Source organism: Schistocerca gregaria, chromosome 4, assembly GCF_023897955.1.
Source record: "Schistocerca gregaria isolate iqSchGreg1 chromosome 4, iqSchGreg1.2, whole genome shotgun sequence".
In the NCBI taxonomy this organism is placed as follows: domain Eukaryota; kingdom Metazoa; phylum Arthropoda; class Insecta; order Orthoptera; family Acrididae; genus Schistocerca; species Schistocerca gregaria.
The window spans coordinates 329820344-329826680 of NC_064923.1; the positions used below are offsets into that span (position 1 = coordinate 329820344).

General features: G+C 38.5%; 1 non-coding gene across 1 annotated transcript; it reads left to right on the forward strand.

Moving 5' to 3' along the window:
• Positions 1 to 5938: 5938 nt before the first annotated feature.
• Positions 5939 to 6013, forward strand: Trnas-uga (transfer RNA serine (anticodon UGA)). The gene has a single exon. It is a non-coding gene; the product is annotated as a tRNA-Ser (tRNA).
• The last annotated feature ends 324 nt before the right edge of the window (positions 6014 to 6337 follow it).

Here is a 6337-nt window from a genome sequence, read left to right on the forward strand (position 1 = left end):
GATCAAAAAAGTGTTTATTGTATAGAAATGAGCATTCAGAATATTACGTAAAGTTGAGACTCAAACATCTTGCAGAGATCTCTTCCACAACCCAAGAATTCTTACACTTATGTAGCAATGGCATTTTTAGTTAGTAGCAGAGTGAACTTAGGATGAACTGTGCAATTCACAAACTCAGTACTGGATGTAAAAGTAATTTACATACACAGTAAGCATCCCTATGTTAGGTATGTGGATACAATTGAGTGTTATGTCCTGGCGCAAAAGTTGAAATTATGCAAAAACTTAAAATCCTCAGATTAGAAAAACAAAGTACAAGGGGACCTCTTTGGTCATTATGCTTATAATTTATCAGAATATTTAGACTCAAGAACGTAAATTCTGATCAACACAAATGTTCATATCAAACACATTATTTTTTTGACTTTGTTAGGGTATGGACTGCTGATAGTAGTCTGTGGAAACAACAAAATTGAATAACTGCTGGTATGAAGAAGTATATAAAAACAATAGCTGAGTAGTATAGGAGGAAGAGCATCAGATTTTTTCATAGTATCTGCTTTCTGCCTAGTACGGAATGTGTGTCAAAATGAATCTATGGGGTTCAAGGCTTTGTAGCAATTATTAAATTCAATTTACAATTATAAATAATACATAAAGAGAGAGAGCAACTCAAACAGTTTTACTTACAAGTGTTCAATGTGAGCACCAAGCATCTCACATTGAGTCAATAGGAGAGTTCTTTCCTAACTTTGATCAGTGTGTCTGGAGTAACTGTTGCAACACAGCTGTTTCTAAAGTTGGATATATCAGCTGGTAACAGTTACACATACATGATCCTTTGTGAAGTCTCAAAGATAGAAATCACATGGCATCAAATCAATTGTGAACATAGAGATCATGCAAAACAAGCTCTATCATCTGGCCCCTCGCGACCATCCAGTGGTCCGGTACAATGCCGTTTAACCAGTCTAGCACTGAGTTATACCACTGAGGCAGCATACCATGTTGCTGTCCAATAAAGTTCTGTGGTTCAGCTTCTCCCAATTGAGGAAAGAGCACACATCTAGTGCATTACAATAAGAAACACCAGTTGCATCTCCAAAAAGGCCCATAAACATTCTGCTGGGACAGAGCATAAAAATTTTCAATTTAGGGAAGAGTCATTGCTAGTGTACCATTTCATGGGGATTTTCTGTCATCAGACATGCACATTGTGTGTTTTCACATTTGCACTTAGGTGAAATGTCATTCATCATTGAAGATATCATGATCCAAAAATCTTCATTGTCTTGCAGCAACATTTCATTTGCATGTAAAATTTAGTCTGTAGGCTTTAGAGCTTGTAACAACTGCAAACGTTGTAAGCATTTCCTTAAAGGTCTCCATACAGATGCCACTGGAACTGCTAATTCATGACTAGCGTTCTGAACCGATTTCTTGGGGGTACATGTGAAACATTCACTCATTCAACACATTCTTTTGTCACTCGTGGTTGTTCCATACTTCTCACTTTGTGCACAGGCAAACAAACAAAACAGTTGCTCTTTCACTTGATGTATTATTTATAAATGTAAGTTGATTGTAGTAAATGTTACAAAGCCTTAAAACCTATATATTCATTTTCAAACATTCAATATAACACCAACTGACTCATCAATAATATGAAGATTACCTCTAAATTCCCATAAGTTAATTGCATTTGATGCTTCTAGTTATTCCAGTATTGTCTTTCACCTTTCATTTCCCTTCCTCTTGTAATCCGTCTTTGTTTCCTATTCTGTCTGTTCTATCATCTCTGCTCTAACTCTGTTATAATGTTTACCAAATGTATTCTCTTTGACCTACTTTTTCTCTAATACCTACTCCTTTACATTTGCCTTTTTCTTCCTCCACTTTCTTAAAACACATGGGTCCCTCTCACGATAAAGTCTGAGAAACCTGCCCTGCCTTTCCAGTCTTCCTCCATCAATCTTTATTTTCTCTCTGAAGAGGGAACATTGAGTTATGAAAGTTAGGATTATACTGTCTTCTGTTTGTAGTACCAGGATTAACATTAGCGTAACACACTGAGATAAAACTTAGCACAGTGCCCATAGGGAACTGCTGAATCATTAAAAGACAAATGCGCTCTCTCTCTCTCTCTCTCTCTCTCTCTCTCTCTCTCTCTCTCTCTCTGTGTGTGTGTGTGTGTGTGTGTGTGTGTGAGTGTGTGTGTGTGTGTGTGTGTGTGCGCGCGCGCGCGCGTGCGTGCGTGCATGCGTGCACGCTGAGAGAATGAGGCTGAATCAAATATAAACAGGAACTTTTATTTAAGCTTCAGAAAAATTCATACATATGAACTTATTTTTCTGTATAGTCTCCTCAGTGAGATTTACATTTTTCCCCAGAGAGAGGTAATTTCTTGGACCCATTTTCATAAAATGAATGTGACTGTTGTGCACAAACACTTTGACAGAAAACTTTGAAGGAACACTTTATGTGCTCTGCTGTGAGATTAGGCACCTACTTTGAAGACACTTTCCGAAACCAAGGTTGTCAGTACTGATCTGCTGAGCACTAACATAGCTTATGCCAACAACAGTATCAATTTCAGCAACTGTTATTCAGCAACCATCTTCAATAAGCTGGCTAACAATGTGAATATTCTCCTCAGGTATGCTGGTCCTAGGACAAATCGATGAGTTGCATTCCCAAAAGATTTACATCCACATAAAAACTGAACTGAATCACAAGTCTATTCAAATTTCAGATGGTTTTATGCCCTCTGTTGTGAGAAACTTGATTATATTGCATTGTATAACAGATGACGACGTCTCTTGCTCTGAGTTGTGATTCTGACTAAAGAAATGGTACGACAATATTCTAGTTGTGGGGAACATACACTGGAAACAAAAGCAACAATGAGCAGAGATCACGCTGTTCTCTGTTTACAAAAAGGTGTGTAAGACAAAAATTTAGGTTTACCTTTGATTCACCCTCTTAATTGTCCAACAGGGTATGTATAATTCATCTGTAGTTGAGTATCTGTTTATTCTCATTTTTGTTTACTTTTTTCCATTCTGAAAATTCTGTTCCTGTGAAATTTTCTGAGTCTTTTTCATGTCTTTGAAATAGAGAGGGAAAACAATAATTTGCAGAAGTAAAGCCATCAGAACAGGATAGCATTTTGCACAGTATATGGATATGACCTGTGAATAAGTAGCAGCAGTAGTAACAGACAAATGCATGATGTAATTTCTTAATAGGTAAGATATGACATATTAATTAGTGTGACAAAAATAAGTTGCAATTTGTGCTTCTTCCACCACCAAAGTTAATGAAGAAGTGTTCAATAAATCCTAGAAAATTCAGGTCCTATGTAAAATAACTAATTGGTTAAAAGCCTCACTCATCAACCAGTCTGCTGTGTTAATTAGTTTCATGTTCCATGAGTCATTTGTACAATTGATTGTAATGATGTGGAACAAGCCACATGTGTTAGTAATTCCTACCCACTATCTTTTACAGACTACAGAAACAGAAATTGTTCTATTGAATAGAAGAAGCTGTCGTGGAGAAATTTCTTCAGTTTGTTTTCAAATTTAACCTTGGTGTCTGTCAGACATTTTATACCATTGGGTAGGTTTTCAAAAATTTTGGTTGCAGCATTTGTGTCCCTTTTTGTGTCAAACACACCCTTAATGGGCGTAACGAAAGTCATTTTTTTTTCTGTATTGTAAGTTGGTACACCTTTGTTTCCTCAGAACTGCAGTGGGTTATCTACAATAAACTGCATGAGGGAATAAATATACTGTGAGGCAGTAGTCAAAATGCTTAACTACTTAAACAGATGTCTACAAGATGATCATAGGTAAGCACCATATATTAATCTTACAGCAATTTTTGAGCAATAAAGACTTTCTTTCTAAAAGATGAGTTACCGCTTAACGTTATTCCATAGGTGACATTGAATGAAAGTATGCAAAATATGTCAACTTACTGATTTGTCTCGCTCCAGGATTTGCAATAATTTGAAGTGCAAATGTGGCTGAATTTAGTTGTTTTACAAGTTCCAAAATGGGATTTTTCAGTTTACATCAATATGGACAACCAAAAATTTGAAGTTTCATTCTAGTCGTTATTTCTTTATCATGTGTAATACTTATTATTGGTGTTATACTTCTAGAAGTGCAGAATTGAATATATTATGTCTTTTTGAAATTGAGAGCAAGACCAATTGCAGAAAACCACTCAGTAATATTTTTAAGAACATTATTTAGTATTTCTTCTATTGCAATACATATGTTTGGACTCATAACGATACTAGTGTTATACATAAAAAGAACTAATTCTGCTTCCTTTGTATTAAAAAGAAGGTCATTTGCATATATGAGAAACAATAGCTGACCTAAGACTGAGCTTTGTGGAACCTGTAAGAGATTTCTGTGTACTCAGAAGAATCTCCCCCATTTACACTGTTTGATTAAGTACAACTTTCTGCATTCTTTTGGTTTGATATAGCATTGTCCAGTGGTTGGTTATATCAACAACTCCACGAAACCTCAGTTTATCTAGGGGAATATTGGGTTGACACAGTCAAATGCTTTAGATAGGTCACTGCAAATAGCATCTCTGCTACTTTGTTATTCAATGCTTGTAATGTTTGGTGAGTAACTGTGTAAATTTCAGCAGAACAACTGCTCTGAAATCCTCACAGTGATTTACAGAGAACATTACTGTTGCAAAATTTTTTGAAAATGTCAGTAGTGATATGGGTCATTTGTTATTGGTATCTCTCCTATCACCTTTCCTATAGAGGGGTTTAACAATGGCATATTTCAATCTCTCTGGAAAAATGTGGAAAGAAAAAAATGGCAAAAGGAAATCTTAAATCTTGCATTACAAAAATTATATACACAGAATTATCATTGGATGTCCACTGGACAAACTCTCTACTGATTTGAAACTTCCTGGCAGATTAAAACTGTGTGCCCGACCGAGATTCGAACTCGGGACCTTTGCCTTTCGCGGGCAAGTGCTCTACCAAATGAGCTACCGAAGCACGACTCACGCCCAGTACTCACAGCTTTACTTCTGCCAGTACCTCGTCTCCTACCTTCCAAACTTTACAGAAGCTCTCCTGCGAAACCTGCAGAACTAGCACTCCTGAAAGAAAGGATATTGCGGAGACATGGCTTAGCCACAGCCTGGGGGATGTTTCCAGAATGAGATTTTCACTCTGCAGTGGAGTGTGCACTGATATGAAACTTCCTGGCAGATTAAAACTGTGTGCCCGACCGAGACTTGAACTCGGGACCTTTGCCTTTCGCAGGCAAGTGCTCTACCAACTGAGCTACTGAAGCACGACTCACGCCCGGTACTCACAGCTTTACTTCTGCCAGTACCTCGTCTCCTACCTTCCAAACTTTACAGAAGCTCTCCTGCGAAACCTGCAGAACTAGCACTCCTGAAAGAAAGGATATTGCGGAGACATGGCTTAGCCACAGCCTGGGGGATGTTTCCAGAATGAGATTTTCACTCTGCAGCGGAGTGTGCGCTGATATGAAACTTCCTGGCAGATTAAAACTGTGTGTCCGACCGAGACTCGAACTCGGGACCTTTGCCTTTCGCAGGCAAGTGCTCTACCAACTGAGCTACCGAAGCACGACTCACACCCAATACTCACAGCTTTACTTCTGCCAGTACCTCGTCTCCTACCTTCCAAACTTTACAGAAGCTCTCCTGCGAAACCTGCAGAACTAGCACTCCTGAAAGAAAGGATATTGCGGAGACATGACTTAGCCACAGCCTGGGGGATGTTTCCAGAATGAGATTTTCACTCTGCAGCGGAGTGTGCGCTGATATGAAACTTCCTGGCAGATTAAAACTGTGTGCCCGACCGAGACTCGAACTCGGGACTGGCAGAAGTAAAGCTGTGAGTACCGGGCATGAGTCGTGCTTCGGTAGCTCAGTTGGTAGAGCACTTGCCCATGAAAGGCAAAGGTCCCGAGTTCGAGTCTCGGTCGGGCACACAGTTTTAATCTGCCAGGAAGTTTCATATCAGCGCACACTCCGCTGCAGAGTGAAAATCTCATTCTCTCTACTGATTGACATAGAAAAAGCTGATAGTTGAACAGCAAATGAAAAAATTAAAATGAATAAGGTGCCACGGCCTGATGGGATTCTTATTCAGTTTTACGGAGTTCTTGATGCCTTCTTCAGTTTGCTTTTATCATAAATCTCCTGCACAGTCAAGTAACAAGTAACTGGAAGAAAGTGCTGGTTACTCCAATGTAAAAGGAAAAAGAAGGAATGTGAAAAATACAAACCAATATCCTTACTGTCAGTCCACTTC